General features: G+C 38.2%; 46 non-coding genes across 46 annotated transcripts; all 46 read right to left on the bottom strand.

Annotated features, from left to right (window-relative positions):
- Window positions 1-139: 139 nt before the first annotated feature.
- Window positions 140-213, bottom strand: trnat-agu (transfer RNA threonine (anticodon AGU)). The gene has a single exon. It is a non-coding gene; the product is annotated as a tRNA-Thr (tRNA).
- A 275-nt stretch (window positions 214-488) lies between these two features.
- trnat-agu (transfer RNA threonine (anticodon AGU)) lies at window positions 489-563 on the bottom strand. Its single transcript has one exon. It is a non-coding gene; the product is annotated as a tRNA-Thr (tRNA).
- Window positions 564-836: 273 nt separating this feature from the next.
- On the bottom strand, window positions 837-910 carry trnat-ugu (transfer RNA threonine (anticodon UGU)). Its single transcript has one exon. It is a non-coding gene; the product is annotated as a tRNA-Thr (tRNA).
- Window positions 911-1,013: 103 nt separating this feature from the next.
- Window positions 1,014-1,088, bottom strand: trnat-cgu (transfer RNA threonine (anticodon CGU)). Its single transcript has one exon. It is a non-coding gene; the product is annotated as a tRNA-Thr (tRNA).
- A 272-nt stretch (window positions 1,089-1,360) lies between these two features.
- On the bottom strand, window positions 1,361-1,434 carry trnat-agu (transfer RNA threonine (anticodon AGU)). Its single transcript has one exon. It is a non-coding gene; the product is annotated as a tRNA-Thr (tRNA).
- A 105-nt stretch (window positions 1,435-1,539) lies between these two features.
- On the bottom strand, window positions 1,540-1,613 carry trnat-agu (transfer RNA threonine (anticodon AGU)). The gene has a single exon. It is a non-coding gene; the product is annotated as a tRNA-Thr (tRNA).
- A 282-nt stretch (window positions 1,614-1,895) lies between these two features.
- Window positions 1,896-1,969, bottom strand: trnat-ugu (transfer RNA threonine (anticodon UGU)). Its single transcript has one exon. It is a non-coding gene; the product is annotated as a tRNA-Thr (tRNA).
- Window positions 1,970-2,065: 96 nt separating this feature from the next.
- Window positions 2,066-2,139, bottom strand: trnat-ugu (transfer RNA threonine (anticodon UGU)). Its single transcript has one exon. It is a non-coding gene; the product is annotated as a tRNA-Thr (tRNA).
- A 105-nt stretch (window positions 2,140-2,244) lies between these two features.
- trnat-agu (transfer RNA threonine (anticodon AGU)) lies at window positions 2,245-2,319 on the bottom strand. The gene has a single exon. It is a non-coding gene; the product is annotated as a tRNA-Thr (tRNA).
- A 96-nt stretch (window positions 2,320-2,415) lies between these two features.
- Window positions 2,416-2,489, bottom strand: trnat-agu (transfer RNA threonine (anticodon AGU)). The gene has a single exon. It is a non-coding gene; the product is annotated as a tRNA-Thr (tRNA).
- A 283-nt stretch (window positions 2,490-2,772) lies between these two features.
- trnat-agu (transfer RNA threonine (anticodon AGU)) lies at window positions 2,773-2,846 on the bottom strand. Its single transcript has one exon. It is a non-coding gene; the product is annotated as a tRNA-Thr (tRNA).
- A 96-nt stretch (window positions 2,847-2,942) lies between these two features.
- trnat-agu (transfer RNA threonine (anticodon AGU)) lies at window positions 2,943-3,016 on the bottom strand. The gene has a single exon. It is a non-coding gene; the product is annotated as a tRNA-Thr (tRNA).
- Window positions 3,017-3,121: 105 nt separating this feature from the next.
- trnat-ugu (transfer RNA threonine (anticodon UGU)) lies at window positions 3,122-3,195 on the bottom strand. The gene has a single exon. It is a non-coding gene; the product is annotated as a tRNA-Thr (tRNA).
- A 105-nt stretch (window positions 3,196-3,300) lies between these two features.
- Window positions 3,301-3,374, bottom strand: trnat-cgu (transfer RNA threonine (anticodon CGU)). Its single transcript has one exon. It is a non-coding gene; the product is annotated as a tRNA-Thr (tRNA).
- Window positions 3,375-3,658: 284 nt separating this feature from the next.
- trnat-agu (transfer RNA threonine (anticodon AGU)) lies at window positions 3,659-3,732 on the bottom strand. Its single transcript has one exon. It is a non-coding gene; the product is annotated as a tRNA-Thr (tRNA).
- Window positions 3,733-4,195: 463 nt separating this feature from the next.
- Window positions 4,196-4,269, bottom strand: trnat-ugu (transfer RNA threonine (anticodon UGU)). Its single transcript has one exon. It is a non-coding gene; the product is annotated as a tRNA-Thr (tRNA).
- A 105-nt stretch (window positions 4,270-4,374) lies between these two features.
- On the bottom strand, window positions 4,375-4,448 carry trnat-agu (transfer RNA threonine (anticodon AGU)). The gene has a single exon. It is a non-coding gene; the product is annotated as a tRNA-Thr (tRNA).
- A 96-nt stretch (window positions 4,449-4,544) lies between these two features.
- Window positions 4,545-4,618, bottom strand: trnat-agu (transfer RNA threonine (anticodon AGU)). The gene has a single exon. It is a non-coding gene; the product is annotated as a tRNA-Thr (tRNA).
- An 818-nt stretch (window positions 4,619-5,436) lies between these two features.
- Window positions 5,437-5,510, bottom strand: trnat-agu (transfer RNA threonine (anticodon AGU)). The gene has a single exon. It is a non-coding gene; the product is annotated as a tRNA-Thr (tRNA).
- A 96-nt stretch (window positions 5,511-5,606) lies between these two features.
- trnat-agu (transfer RNA threonine (anticodon AGU)) lies at window positions 5,607-5,680 on the bottom strand. The gene has a single exon. It is a non-coding gene; the product is annotated as a tRNA-Thr (tRNA).
- A 104-nt stretch (window positions 5,681-5,784) lies between these two features.
- Window positions 5,785-5,858, bottom strand: trnat-ugu (transfer RNA threonine (anticodon UGU)). Its single transcript has one exon. It is a non-coding gene; the product is annotated as a tRNA-Thr (tRNA).
- Window positions 5,859-5,963: 105 nt separating this feature from the next.
- trnat-cgu (transfer RNA threonine (anticodon CGU)) lies at window positions 5,964-6,037 on the bottom strand. Its single transcript has one exon. It is a non-coding gene; the product is annotated as a tRNA-Thr (tRNA).
- Window positions 6,038-6,312: 275 nt separating this feature from the next.
- Window positions 6,313-6,386, bottom strand: trnat-agu (transfer RNA threonine (anticodon AGU)). The gene has a single exon. It is a non-coding gene; the product is annotated as a tRNA-Thr (tRNA).
- Window positions 6,387-6,849: 463 nt separating this feature from the next.
- trnat-ugu (transfer RNA threonine (anticodon UGU)) lies at window positions 6,850-6,923 on the bottom strand. The gene has a single exon. It is a non-coding gene; the product is annotated as a tRNA-Thr (tRNA).
- Window positions 6,924-7,028: 105 nt separating this feature from the next.
- Window positions 7,029-7,102, bottom strand: trnat-agu (transfer RNA threonine (anticodon AGU)). The gene has a single exon. It is a non-coding gene; the product is annotated as a tRNA-Thr (tRNA).
- A 454-nt stretch (window positions 7,103-7,556) lies between these two features.
- Window positions 7,557-7,630, bottom strand: trnat-agu (transfer RNA threonine (anticodon AGU)). Its single transcript has one exon. It is a non-coding gene; the product is annotated as a tRNA-Thr (tRNA).
- Window positions 7,631-7,735: 105 nt separating this feature from the next.
- Window positions 7,736-7,809, bottom strand: trnat-ugu (transfer RNA threonine (anticodon UGU)). Its single transcript has one exon. It is a non-coding gene; the product is annotated as a tRNA-Thr (tRNA).
- Window positions 7,810-8,093: 284 nt separating this feature from the next.
- trnat-agu (transfer RNA threonine (anticodon AGU)) lies at window positions 8,094-8,167 on the bottom strand. Its single transcript has one exon. It is a non-coding gene; the product is annotated as a tRNA-Thr (tRNA).
- A 284-nt stretch (window positions 8,168-8,451) lies between these two features.
- Window positions 8,452-8,525, bottom strand: trnat-ugu (transfer RNA threonine (anticodon UGU)). Its single transcript has one exon. It is a non-coding gene; the product is annotated as a tRNA-Thr (tRNA).
- A 284-nt stretch (window positions 8,526-8,809) lies between these two features.
- Window positions 8,810-8,883, bottom strand: trnat-agu (transfer RNA threonine (anticodon AGU)). The gene has a single exon. It is a non-coding gene; the product is annotated as a tRNA-Thr (tRNA).
- Window positions 8,884-8,979: 96 nt separating this feature from the next.
- trnat-agu (transfer RNA threonine (anticodon AGU)) lies at window positions 8,980-9,053 on the bottom strand. Its single transcript has one exon. It is a non-coding gene; the product is annotated as a tRNA-Thr (tRNA).
- Window positions 9,054-9,158: 105 nt separating this feature from the next.
- trnat-ugu (transfer RNA threonine (anticodon UGU)) lies at window positions 9,159-9,236 on the bottom strand. Its single transcript has one exon. It is a non-coding gene; the product is annotated as a tRNA-Thr (tRNA).
- Window positions 9,237-9,341: 105 nt separating this feature from the next.
- Window positions 9,342-9,415, bottom strand: trnat-agu (transfer RNA threonine (anticodon AGU)). Its single transcript has one exon. It is a non-coding gene; the product is annotated as a tRNA-Thr (tRNA).
- A 105-nt stretch (window positions 9,416-9,520) lies between these two features.
- On the bottom strand, window positions 9,521-9,594 carry trnat-cgu (transfer RNA threonine (anticodon CGU)). The gene has a single exon. It is a non-coding gene; the product is annotated as a tRNA-Thr (tRNA).
- Window positions 9,595-9,878: 284 nt separating this feature from the next.
- trnat-agu (transfer RNA threonine (anticodon AGU)) lies at window positions 9,879-9,952 on the bottom strand. The gene has a single exon. It is a non-coding gene; the product is annotated as a tRNA-Thr (tRNA).
- A 105-nt stretch (window positions 9,953-10,057) lies between these two features.
- trnai-aau (transfer RNA isoleucine (anticodon AAU)) lies at window positions 10,058-10,131 on the bottom strand. The gene has a single exon. It is a non-coding gene; the product is annotated as a tRNA-Ile (tRNA).
- Window positions 10,132-10,227: 96 nt separating this feature from the next.
- On the bottom strand, window positions 10,228-10,301 carry trnat-agu (transfer RNA threonine (anticodon AGU)). Its single transcript has one exon. It is a non-coding gene; the product is annotated as a tRNA-Thr (tRNA).
- A 105-nt stretch (window positions 10,302-10,406) lies between these two features.
- On the bottom strand, window positions 10,407-10,480 carry trnat-agu (transfer RNA threonine (anticodon AGU)). Its single transcript has one exon. It is a non-coding gene; the product is annotated as a tRNA-Thr (tRNA).
- A 105-nt stretch (window positions 10,481-10,585) lies between these two features.
- On the bottom strand, window positions 10,586-10,659 carry trnat-agu (transfer RNA threonine (anticodon AGU)). The gene has a single exon. It is a non-coding gene; the product is annotated as a tRNA-Thr (tRNA).
- A 284-nt stretch (window positions 10,660-10,943) lies between these two features.
- Window positions 10,944-11,017, bottom strand: trnat-ugu (transfer RNA threonine (anticodon UGU)). The gene has a single exon. It is a non-coding gene; the product is annotated as a tRNA-Thr (tRNA).
- Window positions 11,018-11,122: 105 nt separating this feature from the next.
- trnat-agu (transfer RNA threonine (anticodon AGU)) lies at window positions 11,123-11,196 on the bottom strand. The gene has a single exon. It is a non-coding gene; the product is annotated as a tRNA-Thr (tRNA).
- Window positions 11,197-11,301: 105 nt separating this feature from the next.
- On the bottom strand, window positions 11,302-11,375 carry trnat-agu (transfer RNA threonine (anticodon AGU)). Its single transcript has one exon. It is a non-coding gene; the product is annotated as a tRNA-Thr (tRNA).
- A 642-nt stretch (window positions 11,376-12,017) lies between these two features.
- trnat-ugu (transfer RNA threonine (anticodon UGU)) lies at window positions 12,018-12,091 on the bottom strand. Its single transcript has one exon. It is a non-coding gene; the product is annotated as a tRNA-Thr (tRNA).
- A 642-nt stretch (window positions 12,092-12,733) lies between these two features.
- On the bottom strand, window positions 12,734-12,807 carry trnat-agu (transfer RNA threonine (anticodon AGU)). The gene has a single exon. It is a non-coding gene; the product is annotated as a tRNA-Thr (tRNA).
- Window positions 12,808-13,091: 284 nt separating this feature from the next.
- trnas-uga (transfer RNA serine (anticodon UGA)) lies at window positions 13,092-13,165 on the bottom strand. Its single transcript has one exon. It is a non-coding gene; the product is annotated as a tRNA-Ser (tRNA).
- A 444-nt stretch (window positions 13,166-13,609) lies between these two features.
- trnat-agu (transfer RNA threonine (anticodon AGU)) lies at window positions 13,610-13,683 on the bottom strand. Its single transcript has one exon. It is a non-coding gene; the product is annotated as a tRNA-Thr (tRNA).
- Between the last annotated feature and the right edge of the window lie 740 nt (window positions 13,684-14,423).

The raw sequence follows: 14,423 nt of genomic DNA, 5'->3' as shown, positions 1-14,423 counted from the left end.
TCCTGTTTACTAGACAGGTGCTTTGACCAACTAAGCCACAGCACCTTGCAATAGCGAAAATCACACTTTCTCTAAATGTCACGACACATTGTAAAACTGAATTAAAAATTTAAATATGGCATTGTGGCACTTCTTTCAAAGGTGCTGCTGGGATTTGAACCCAGGATCTCCTGTTTACTAGACAGGTGCTTTGACCAACTAAGCCACAGCACCTTGCAATAGCGAAAATCACACTTTCTCTAAATGTCACGAACATATTGTAAATTGAATTAATAATTTGAAAAAAGTATGGCATTGTGAAGCTACTTCTTTCAAAGGTACTGCTGGGATTTGACCCAGGATCTCCTGTTTACTAGACAGGTGCTTTGACCAACTAAGCCACAGCACCTTGCAATAGCAAAATCACACTTTCTCTAAATGTCACGACATATTGTAAAATTGAATTAAAATAATTTGAAAAGTATGGCATTGTAAAGTACTTCTTTCAAAGGTACTGCTGGGATTTGAACCCAGGATTCTCCTGTTTACTAGACAGGTGCTTTGACCAACTAAGCCACAGCACCTTGCATAGTGAAATCACACTTTCTCTAAATGTCACGACATATGTAAAACTGAATTTAAAATTTATTATTGCATTGTAAAGCGACTTCTTTCAAAGGTGCTGCTGGGATTTGAACCTAGGATCTCATGTTTACTAGACAGGTGCTTTTGACCAACTAAGCCACAGCACCTTGAAGTTGCTGAAATCACACTTTCTCTAAATGTCACGACATATTGTAAAATTGAATTAAAATAATTTGAACAAAAGTATGGCATTGTGAAGCTACTTCTTCCAACGGTACTGCTGGGATTTGAACCCAGGATCTCCTGTTTACAAGACAGGCACTTTGACCAACTAAGCCATAGCACCTTGCAATAGCGAAAATCACACTTTCTCTAAATGTCACGACATATTGTAAATCTGAATTAAAATAATTTGAACAATGTTGGCATAGTAAAGTAACTTCTTTTGAAGGTGCTGCTGGGATTTTGAACCCAGGTACTCCTGTTTACGAGACAGGCACTTTGACCAACTAAGCCACAGCACCCTGCAGTTGCTGAAATCGCACTTTCTATAAATGTTATAACATATTATAAAACTGTATTCAAATAATTTAAACAACATTATGGCATTGTAAAGCAACTTCTTTCAATGGTGACGCTGGGATTTGATCGCAGGATCTTCTGTTTACTAGACAATGCTTTGACCAACTCAGCCACAGCAACTTGCAATAGCTGAAATCACACTTTCTCTAAATGTCACGACATATTGTAAAACTGAATTCAAACAACATTATTGCATCGTAAGCGATTCTTTCGAAGGTGCTGCTGGGATTTGAACCCAGGATCTCCTGTTTACTAGACAGGTGCTTTGACCAACTAAGCCACAGCACCTTGCAACAGCTGAAAACACACTTTCTCTAAATGTCGCGACATATTGTAAGACTGAATTCAAATACTTTGAACAATAGCATGGCATTGTGAAGCTACTTCTTTCAAAGGTACTGCTGGGATTTGAACCCAGGATCTCATGTTTACTAGACAGGTGCTTTGACCAACTAAGCCACAGCACCTTGCAATAGTGAAAATCACACTTCTCTAAATGTCATGACATATTGTAAAACTTAATTCAAACAATTTAAACACCATTATGGCATCGTAAATGGACTTCTTTCAAAGGTGCTGCTGGGATTTGAACCCAGGATCTCCTGTTACTAGACAGGTGCTTTGACCAACTAAGCCCCAGCACCTTGCAATAGCTGAAATCACACTTTCTCTAAATGTCATGACATATTGTAAAACTGAATTCTAACAATTTAAACAACGTTATGGCAATGTAAATGGACTTCTTTCAAAGGTGCTGCTGGGATTTGAACCCAGGATCTCCTGTTTACAAGACAGGTGCTTTGACCAACTAAGCCACAGCACCCTGCAGTTTCTGAAATCACACTTTCTCTAAATGTCATCACATATTGTAAAACTGAATTCAAACAACATTATTGCATCGTAAAGCGACTTCTTTCAAAGGTGCTGCTGGGATTTGAACCCAGGATCTCCTGTTTACAAGACAGGTGCTTTGACCAACTAAGCCACAGCACCCTGCAGTTTCTGAAATCACACTTTCTCTAAATGTCATCACATATTGTAAAACTGAATTCAAACAATTTAAACAACATTATTGCATCGTAAAGCAACTTCTTTCAAAGGTGCTGCTGGGATTTGAACCCAGGATCTCCTGTTTACTAGACAGGTGCTTTTGACCAACTAAGCCACAGCACCCTGCATTTGCTGAAATCACAGTTTCTCTAAATGTCACGACATATTGTAAAATTGAATTCAAACACCATTATTGCATTGTAAAGCGACTTCTTTTGAAGGTGCTGCTGGGATTTGAACCCAGGATCTCATGTTTACTAGACAGGTGCTTTGACCAACTAAGCCACAGCACCTTGCAGTTGCTGAAATCACACTTTCTCTAAATGTCACGACATATTGTAAAATTGAATTAAAATAATTTGAACAAAAGTATGGCATTGTGAAGCTACTTCTTTCAAAGGTACTGCTGGGATTTGAGCCCAGGATCTCCTGTTTACTAGACAGGTGCTTTGACCAACTAAGCCACAGCACCTTGCAATAGCGAAAATCACACTTTCTCTAAATGTCACGACACATTGTAAAATTGAATTAAAATAATTTGAAAAAAGTATGGCATTGTGAAGCTACTTCTTTCAAAGGTACTGCTGGGATTTGAACCCAGGATCTCCTGTTTACTAGACAGGTGCTTTGACCAACTAAGCCACAGCACCTTGCAATAGATGAAATCACACTTTCTCTAAATGTCACGACATATTGTAAAACTGAATTTAAACATTATTATGGCATCGTAAACCAACGTCTTTCAAAGGTGCTGCTGGGATTTGAACCCAGGATCTCCTGTTTACTAGACAGGTGCTTTGACCAACTAAGCCATAGCACCTTGCCTTAGCGAAAATCACACTTTCTCTAAATGTCACGACATATTGTAAAATTCAATTAAAATAATTTGAACAAAAGTATGGCATTGTGAAGCTACTTCTTCCAAAGGTACTGCTGGGATTTGAACCCAGGATCTCCTGTTTACAAGACAGGCACTTTGACCAACTAAGCCACAGCACCGTGCAATTTCTGAAATCACACTTTCTTTAAATGTCACGACATATTGTAAATCTGAATTAAAATAATTTGAACAATGTTTTGGCATAGTAAAGTAACTTCTTTTGAAGGTGCTGCTGGGATTTGAACCCAGGTACTCCTGTTTACGAGACAGGCACTTTGACCAACTAAGCCACAGCACCCTGCAGTTGCTGAAATCGCACTTTCTATAAATGTTATAACATATTATAAAACTGTATTCAAATAATTTAAACAACATTATGGCATTGTAAAGCAACTTCTTTCAATGGTGACGCTGGGATTTGATCGCAGGATCTTCTGTTTACTAGACACATGCTTTGACCAACTCAGCCACAGCAACTTGCAATAGCTGAAATCACACTTTCTCTAAATGTCACGACATATTGTAAAACTGAATTCAAACAACTTAAACAACATTATTGCATCGTAAAGCGACTTCTTTCGAAGGTGCTGCTGGGATTTGAACCCAGGATCTCCTGTTTACTAGACAGGTGCTTTGACCAACTAAGCCACAGCACCTTGCAACAGCTGAAAACACACTTTCTCTAAATGTCGCGACATATTGTAAGACTGAATTCAAATACTTTGAACAATAGCATGGCATTGTGAAGCTACTTCTTTCAAAGGTACTGCTGGGATTTGAACCCAGGATCTCATGTTTACTAGACCGGTGCTTTGACCAACTAAGCCACAGCACCTTGCAATAGTGAAAATCACACTTTCTCTAAATGTCATGACATATTGTAAAACTTAATTCAAACAATTTAAACACCATTATGGCATCGTAAACGGACTTCTTTCAAAGGTGCTGCTGGGATTTGAACCCAGGATCTCCTGTTTACTAGACAGGTGCTTTGACCAACTAAGCCCCAGCACCTTGCAATAGTGAAAATCACACTTTCTCTAAATGTCATGACATATTGTAAAACTGAATTCTAACAATTTAAACAACATTATGGCAATGTAAATGGACTTCTTTCAAAGGTGCTGCTGGGATTTGAACCCAGGATCTCCTGTTTACAAGACAGGTGCTTTGACCAACTAAGCCACAGCACCCTGCAGTTTTTGAAATCACACTTTCTCTAAATGTCATCACATATTGTAAAACTGAATTCAAACAATTTAAACAACATTATTGCATCGTAAAGCGACTTCTTTCGAAGGTGCAGCTGGGATTTGAACCCAGGATCTCCTGTTTACTAGACAGGTGCTTTGACCAACTAAGCCACAGCACCTTGCAATTTCAGAAATCACACTTTCTCTAAATGTCACGACATATTGTAAAACTGAATTCAAACACCATTATGGCATTGTAAATGGACTTCTTTCAAAGGTGCTGCGGGGATTTGAACCCAGGATCTCCTGTTTACTAGACAGGTGCTTTGACCAACTAAGCCACAGCACCTTGCAATAGTGAAAATCACACTTTCTCTAAATGTCACGACACATTGTAAAATTGAATTAAAATAATTTGAACAAAAGTATGGCATTGTGAAGCTACTTCTTTCAAAGGTACTGCTGGGATTTGAGCCCAGGATCTCCTGTTTACTAGACAGGTGCTTTGACCAACTAAGCCACAGCACCTTGCAATAGCGAAAATCACACTTTCTCTAAATGTCACGACACATTGTAAAATTGAATTAAAATAATTTGAAAAAAAGTATGGCATTGTGAAGCTACTTCTTTCAAAGGTACTGCTGGGATTTGAGCCCAGGATCTCCTGTTTACTAGACAGGTGCTTTGACCAACTAAGCCACAGCACCTTGCAATAGATGAAATCACACTTTCTCTAAATGTCACGACACATTGTAAAATTGAATTAAATTATTTGAAAAAAAGTATGGCATTGTGAAGCTACTTCTTTCAAAGGTACTGCTGGGATTTGAGCCCAGGATCTCCTGGTTACTAGACAGGTGCTTTGACCAACTAAGCCACAGCACCTTGCAATAGCGAAATCACACTTTCTCTAAATGTCACGACACATTGTAAAATTGAATTAAAATAATTTGAAAAAAGTATGGCATTGTGAAGCTACTTCTTTCAAAGGTACTGCTGGGATTTGAGCCCAGGATCTCCTGTTTACTAGACAGGTGCTTTGACCAACTAAGCCACAGCACCTTGCAATAGCGAAAATCACACTTTCTCTAAATGTCACGACACATTGTAAAATTGAATTAAAATAATTTGAAAAAAAGTATGGCATTGTGAAGCTACTTCTTTCAAAGGTACTGCTGGGATTTGAACCCAGGATCTCCTGTTTACTAGACAGGTGCTTTGACCAACTAAGCCACAGCACCTTGCAATAGATGAAATCACACTTTCTCTAAATGTCACGACATATTGTAAAACTGAATTTAAACATTATTATGGCATCGTAAACCAACGTCTTTCAAAGGTGCTGCTGGGATTTGAACCCAGGATCTCCTGTTTACTAGACAGGTGCTTTGACCAACTAAGCCATAGCACCTTGCCTTAGCGAAAATCACACTTTCTCTAAATGTCACGACATATTGTAAATTCAATTAAAATAATTTGAACAAAAGTATGGCATTGTGAAGCTACTTCTTCCAAAGGTACTGCTGGGATTTGAACCCAGGATCTCCTGTTTACAAGACAGGCACTTTGACCAACTAAGCCACAGCACCGTGCAATTTCTGAAATCACACTTTCTTTAAATGTCACGACATATTGTAAATCTGAATTAAAATAATTTGAACAATGTTTTGGCATAGTAAAGTAACTTCTTTTGAAGGTGCTGCTGGGATTTGAACCCAGGTACTCCTGTTTACGAGACAGGCACTTTGACCAACTAAGCCACAGCACCCTGCAGTTGCTGAAATCGCACTTTCTATAAATGTTATAACATATTATAAAACTGTATTCAAATAATTTAAACAACATTATGGCATTGTAAAGCAACTTCTTTCAATGGTGACGCTGGGATTTGATCGCAGGATCTTCTGTTTACTAGACACATGCTTTGACCAACTCAGCCACAGCAACTTGCAATAGCTGAAATCACACTTTCTCTAAATGTCACGACATATTGTAAAACTGAATTCAAACAACATTATTGCATCGTAAAGCGACTTCTTTCGAAGGTGCTGCTGGGATTTGAACCCAGGATCTCCTGTTTACTAGACAGGTGCTTTGACCAACTAAGCCACAGCACCTTGCAACAGCTGAAAACACACTTTCTCTAAATGTCGCGACATATTGTAAGACTGAATTCAAATACTTTGAACAATAGCATGGCATTGTGAAGCTACTTCTTTCAAAGGTACTGCTGGGATTTGAACCCAGGATCTCATGTTTACTAGACCGGTGCTTTGACCAACTAAGCCACAGCACCTTGCAATAGTGAAAATCACACTTTCTCTAAATGTCATGACATATTGTAAAACTTAATTCAAACAATTTAAACACCATTATGGCATCGTAAATGGACTTCTTTCAAAGGTGCTGCTGGGATTTGAACCCAGGATCTCCTGTTTACTAGACAGGTGCTTTGACCAACTAAGCCCCAGCACCTTGCAATAGTGAAAATCACACTTTCTCTAAATGTCATGACATATTGTAAAACTGAATTCTAACAATTTAAACAACATTATGGCAATGTAAATGGACTTCTTTCAAAGGTGCTGCTGGGATTTGAACCCAGGATCTCCTGTTTACAAGACAGGTGCTTTGACCAACTAAGCCACAGCACCCTGCAGTTTCTGAAATCACACTTTCTCTAAATGTCATCACATATTGTAAAACTGAATTCAAACAATTTAAACAACATTATTGCATCGTAAAGCGACTTCTTTCGAAGGTGCAGCTGGGATTTGAACCCAGGATCTCCTGTTTACTAGACAGGTGCTTTGACCAACTAAGCCACAGCACCTTGCAATTTCAGAAATCACACTTTCTCTAAATGTCACGACATATTGTAAAACTGAATTCAAACACCATTATTGCATCGTAAAGCGACTTCTTTCGAAGGTGCTGCTGGGATTTGAACGCAGGATCTCCTGTTTACTAGACAGGTGCTTTGACCAACTAAGCCACAGCACCTTGCAATAGCTGAAAACACACTTTCTCTAAATGTCGCGACATATTGTAAGACTGAATTCAAATAATTTGAACAATAGCATGGCATTGTGAAGCTACTTCTTTCATAGGTACTGCTGGGATTTGCCACCAGGATCTCCTGTTTACAAGACAGGTGCTTTGACCAACTCAGCCACAGCACCTTGCAATAGCTGAAATCACACTTTCTCTAAATATCACGACATATTGTAAGACTGAATTCAAATAATTTTATCAATAGCATGCCATTGTGAAGCTACTTCTTTCAAAGGTACTGCTGGGATTTGAACCCAGGATCTCATGTTTACTAGACAGGTGCTTTGACCAACTAAGCCACAGCACCTTCCACTAGCTGAAATCACACTTTCTCTAAATGTCATGACATATTGTAAAACTGAATTCTAACAATTTAAACAACGTTATGGCAATGTAAATGGACTTCTTTCAAAGGTGCTGCTGGGATTTGAACCCCGGATCTCCTGTTTACAAGACAGGTGCTTTGACCAACTAAGCCACAGCACCCTGCAGTCTCTGAAATCACACTTTCTCTAAATGTCATCACATATTGTAAAACTGAATTCAAACAATTTAAACAACATTATTGCATCGTAAAGCAACTTCTTTTGAAGGTGCTGCTGGGATTTGAACCCAGGATTTCCTGTTTACTAGACAGGTGCTTTCTCCAACTAAGCCACAGCACCTTGCAATTTCAGAAATCACACTTTTTTTAAATGTCACGACATATTGTAAATCTGAATTAAAATAATTTGAACAATGTTTTGGCATAGTAAAGTAACTTCTTTCGAAGGTGCTGCTGGGATTTGAACCCAGGATCTCCTGTTTACTAGACAGGCACTTTGACCAACTAAGCCACAGCACCCTGCAGTTGCTGAAATCACACTTTCTATAAATGTTATAACATATTATAAAACTGTATTCAAATAATTTAAACAACATTATGGCATTGTAAAGCAACTTCTTTCAATGGTGACGCTGGGATTTGATCGCAGGATCTCCTGTTTACAAGACAGGTGCTTTGACCAACTCAGCCACAGCAACTTGCAATAGCTGAAATCACACTTTCTCTAAATATCACGACATATTGTAAGACTGAATTCAAATAATTTCATCAATAGCATGCCATTGTGAAGCTACTTCTTTCAAAGGTACTGCTGGAATTTGAACCCAGGATCTCCTGTTTACAAGACAGGTGCTTTGACCAACTAAGCCACAGCACCCTGCAGTTTCTGAAATCACACTTTCTCTAAATGTCATCACATATTGTAAAACTGAAATCAAACAATTTAAACAACATTACTGCATCGTAAAGCAACTTCTTTCAAAGGTGCTGCTGGGATTTGAACCCAGGATCTCCTCTTTACTAGACAGGTGCTTTGACCAACTAGGCCACAGCACCTTGCAGTAGCGAAAATCACACTTTCTCTAAATGTCACGACACATTGTAAAATTGAATTAAAATAATTTGAACAAAAGTATGGCATTGTGAAGCTACTTCTTTCAAAGGTACTCCTGGGAATTGAACCCAGGATCTCCTGTTTACTAGACAGGTGCTTTGACCAACTAAGCCACAGCACCTTGCAATAGATGAAATCACACTTTCTCTAAATGTCACGACATATTGTAAAACTGAATTTAAACATTATTATGGTATCGTAAAGCAACGTCTTTCAAAGGTGCTGCTGGGATTTGAACCCAGGATCTCCTGTTTACTAGACAGGTGCTTTGACCAACTAAGCCACAGCACCCTGCAGTTTCTGAAATCACACTTTCTTTAAATGTCATCACATATTGTAAAACTGAATTCAAACAATTTAAACAACATTATTGCATCGTAAAGCGAATTCTTTTGAAGGTGCTGCTGGGATTTGAACCCAGGATCTCCTTTTTACAAGACAGGTGCTTTGACCAACTAAGCCACCCACAGCACCCTGCAGTACCTGAAATCACACTTTCTCTAAATGTCACGACATATTGTAAGACTGAATTCAAATAATTTCAACAATAGTATGGCATTGTGAAGCTATTTCTTTCAAAGGTACTACTGGGATTTGAACCCAGGATCTCCTGTTTACTAGACAGGTGCTTTGACCAACTAAGCCACAGCACCTTTCAATTTCAGAAATCACACTTTCTCTAAATGTCACGACATATTGTAAAACTGAATTCAAATAATTTGAATAATGTTATGGCATAGTAAAGTAACTTCTTTCGAAGGTGCTGCTGGGATTTGAACCCAGGTACTCCTGTTTACGAGACAGGCACTTTGACCAACTAAGCCACAGCACCCTGCAGTTGTTGAAATCACACTTTCTATAAATGTTATGACATATTATAAAACTGTATTCAAATTATTTAAACAACATTATGGCATTGTAAAGCAACTTCTTTCAATGGTGACGCTGGGATTTGATCGCAGGATCTCCGGTTCACTAGACACATGCTTTGACCAACTCAGCCACAGCAACTTGCAATAGCTGAAATCACACTTTCTCTAAATGTCACGACATATTGTAAACCTGAATTCAAAAAACTTAAACAACATTATTGCATCGTAAAGCGACTTCTTTCGAAGGTGCTGCTGGGATTTGAACCCAGGATCTCCTGTTTACTAGACAGGTGCTTTGACCAACTAAGCCACAGCACCTTGCAATAGCTGAAAACACACTTTCTCTAAATGTCGCGACATATTGTAAGACTGAATTCAAATACTTTGAACAATAGCATGGCATTGTGAAGCTACTTCTTTCAAAGGTACTGCTGGAATTTGAACCCAGGATCTCATGTTTATTAGACAGGTGCTTTGACCAACTAAGCCACAGCACCTTCCACTAGCTGAAATCACACTTTCTCTAAATGTCATGACATATTGTAAAACTTAATTCAAACACCATTATGGCATCGTAAATGGACTTCTTTCAAAGTTGCTGCTGGGATTTGAACCCAGGATCTCCTGTTTACTAGACAGGTGCTTTGACCAACTAAGCCACAGCACCTTGCAATAGTGAAAATCACACTTTCTCTAAATGTCATCACATATTGTAAAACTGAATTCAAACAATTTAAACAACATTATTGCATCGTAAAGCGACTTCTTTCGAAGGTGCTGCTGGGATTTGAACCCAGGATCTCCTGTTTACTAGACAGGTGCTTTCTCCAACTAAGCCACAGCACCTTGCAATTTCAGAAATCACACTTTCTCTAAATGTCACGACATATTGTAAAACTGAATTCAAACAATTTAAACACCATTATGGCATCGTAAAAGGACTTCTTTCAAAGGTGCTGCTGGGATTTGAACCCAGGATCTCCTGTTTACTAGACAGGTGCTTTGACCAACTAAGCCACAGCACCTTGCAATAGCGATAATCACACTTTCTCTAAATGTCACGACACATTGTAAAATTGAATTAAAATAATTTGAACAAAAGTATGGCATTGTGAAGCTACTTCTTTCATAGGCACTGCTGGGATTTGAGCCCAGGATCTCCTGTTTACTAGACAGGTGCTTTGACCAACTAAGCCACAGCACCTTGCAATAGCGATAATCACACTTTCTCTAAATGTCACGACACATTGTAAAATTGAATTAAAATAATTTGAACAAAAGTATGGCATTGTGAAGCTACTTCTTTCATAGGTACTGCTGGGATTTGAACCCAGGATCTCCTGTTTACAAGACAGGCACTTTGACCAACTAAGCCATAGCACCTTGCAATAGATGAAATCACACTTTCTCTAAATGTCACGACATATTGTAAAATTGAATTAAAATAATTTGAACAAAAGTATGGCATTGTGAAGCTACTTCTTTCAAAGGTACTGCTGGGATTTGAACCCAGGATCTCCTGTTTACTAGACAGGTGCTTTGACCAACTAAGCCACAGCACCTTGCAATAGCTGAAATCACACTTTCTCTAAATGTCACGACATATTGTAAAACTGAATTCAAACAATTTAAACAACATTATTGCATCGTAAAGCGACTTCTTTCGAAGGTGCTGCTGGGATTTGAACCCAGGATCTCCTGTTTACTAGACAGGTGCTTTGACCAACTAAGCCACAGCACCTTGCAATAGCTGAAAACACACTTTCTCTAAATGTCGCGACATATTGTAAGACTGAATTCAAATAATTTGAACAATAGCATGGCATTGTGAAGCTACTTCTTTCATAGGTACTGCTGGGATTTTCCACCAGGATCTCCTGTTTACTAGACAGGTGCTTTGACCAACTAAGCCACAGCACCTTGCAATAGCGATAATCACACTTTCTCTAAATGTCACGACACATTGTAAAATTGAATTAAAATAATTTGAACAAAAGTATGGCATTGTGAAGCTACTTCTTTCATAGGCACTGCTGGGATTTGAGCCCAGGATCTCCTGTTTACTAGACAGGTGCTTTGACCAACTAAGCCACAGCACCTTGCAATAGCGATAATCACACTTTCTCTAAATGTCACGACACATTGTAAAATTGAATTAAAATAATTTGAACAAAAGTATGGCATTGTGAAGCTACTTCTTTCATAGGCACTGCTGGGATTTGAGCCCAGGATCTCCTGTTTACTAGACAGGTGCTTTGACCAACTAAGCCACAGCACCTTGCAATAGCGATAATCACACTTTCTCTAAATGTCACGACACATTGTAAAATTGAATTAAAATAATTTGAACAAAAGTATGGCATTGTGAAGCTACTTCTTTCATAGGTACTGCTGGGATTTGAACCCAGGATCTCCTGTTTACAAGACAGGCACTTTGACCAACTAAGCCATAGCACCTTGCAATAGATGAAATCACACTTTCTCTAAATGTCACGACATATTGTAAAATTGAATTAAAATAATTTGAACAAAAGTATGGCATTGTGAAGCTACTTCTTCCAAAGGTACTGCTGGGATTTGAACCCAGGATCTCCTGTTTACTAGACAGGTGCTTTGACCAACTAAGCCACAGCAACTTGCAATAGCTGAAATCACACTTTCTCTAAATGTCACGACATATTGTAAAACTGAATTCAAACAACTTAAATAACATTATTGCATCGTAAAGCGACTTCTTTCGAAGGTGCTGCTGGGATTTGAACGCAGGATCTCCTGTTTACTAGACAGGTGCTTTGACCAACTAAGCCACAGCACCTTGCAATAGCTGAAAACACACTTTCTCTAAATGTCGCGACATATTGTAAGACTGAATTCAAATAATTTGAACAATAGCATGGCATTGTGAAGCTACTTCTTTCATAGGTACTGCTGGGATTTTCCACCAGGATCTCCTGTTTACTAGACAGGTGCTTTGACCAACTAAGCCACAGCACCTTGCAATAGCTGAAAACACACTTTCTCTAAATGTCGCGACATATTGTAAGACTGAATTCAAATAATTTGAACAATAGCATGGCATTGTGAAGCTACTTCTTTCAAAGGTACTGCTGGGATTTGAACCCAGGATCTCATGTTTACTAGACAGGTGCTTTGACCAACTAAGCCACAGCACCTTCCACTAGCTGAAATCACACTTTCTATAAATGTTATGACATATTATAAAACTGTATTCAAATAATTTAAACAACATTATGGCATTGTAAAGCAACTTCTTTCAATGGTGACGCTGGGATTTGATCGCAGGATCTCCTGTTTACTAGACAGGTGCTTTGACCAACTAAGCCACAGCACCTTCCACTAGCTGAAATCACACTTTCTCTAAATGTCATGACATATTGTAAAACTGAATTCTAACAATTTGAACAACGTTATGGCAATGTAAATGGACTTCTTTCAAAGGTACTGCTGGCATTTGAACCCAGGATCTCCTATTTTCAAGACACGTGCTTTGACCAACTCAGCCACAGCACCTTGCAAAAACAGGAATTACACTTTCTCTAAATATATTGTATTAAAGTTGAATTCAAATAATTTGAAAAAAAGTGTGGAATGTGAAGATACTTCTTTCAAAGGTACTGCTGGGATTAGAACCCAGGATCTCCTGTTTACTAGACAGGTGCTTTGACCAACTAAGCCACAGCACCTTGCGATAACTAAAATCACACTTTCTCTAAATGTCACGACATGTTGTAAAACGGAATTCAAATCATTTGATTTGAATCAAATGATTCAAATCAAATCAAATCAAAGCCATATTTTATAAAAAATATGGCTTTTTTATATAAAAAGCCATATTATAAAGCACCTTTGTGTGACATGGCTTTTTTATATTTTAAAAAAGCCATGTCAATCAATGTAAAACGGAATTCAAATAATTTGAACAGTAGTATTGCATCGTAAAGACACTTCTTTCAAAGGTACTGCTGGGATTTGAACCCAGGATCTCCTGTTTACTAGACAGGTGCTTTGACCAACTAAGCCACAGCACCTTGCAATAGATGAAATCACACTTTCTCTAAATGTCACGACATATTGTAAGACTGAATTCAAATAATTTGAACAAAAGCATGGCATTGTGAAGCTCCTTTTTTCAAAGGTACTGCTGGGATTTGAGCCCAGGATCTCCTGTTTACTAGACAGGTGCTTTGACCAACTAAACCACCGAACCTTGCAAAATCAGAAATAACACAAGTTCTCTAAATGCTTTGACATATTTTGAACCGGAATGCAAACAACTAACAATTTGAACAACAATAATAAAGGGTTATCATATTAGGTACTGCTGGTATTTGAAACCAGGATCTCCTGTTTACAAGACAGGCACTTTAACCAACTAAGCCATTGTACCTTGCAGTTGCAGAAATCACACTTTCTCTAAATGTCACGACATATTGTAAAACTCAATACAAATATCAAATAATTTGAATTTCAAGTTAAAACATTTTGCAACAAGTAAATCAAGTAAATTAAGTCCAATGTAACTTCTGTGTAAGCTAAACGTGAGAATGAGACGTTCTATTTATTTATATATATATATATATATATATATATATATATATATATATATATATATGTGTGTGTGTGTGTGTGTGTGTGTGTGCGTGTGTGCGTGTGTCTGCGTGTGTGTTTACAGCCTTGTCTGAATTACTTCTCTGATTGATTTGCTCTTTCAGCAAATTGCATGTTTTCTGCCTTATACTACTGTTAATAATTTTACAATTTAAATTTG

Source organism: Poecilia reticulata, chromosome 16 (assembly GCF_904066995.2).
Source record: "Poecilia reticulata chromosome 16, P_reticulata-male-v2, whole genome shotgun sequence".
NCBI lineage: Eukaryota > Metazoa > Chordata > Actinopteri > Cyprinodontiformes > Poeciliidae > Poecilia > Poecilia reticulata.
Note: the sequence above shows the minus strand (reverse complement) of the source record. Positions and strands in the feature narration are given on the sequence as shown.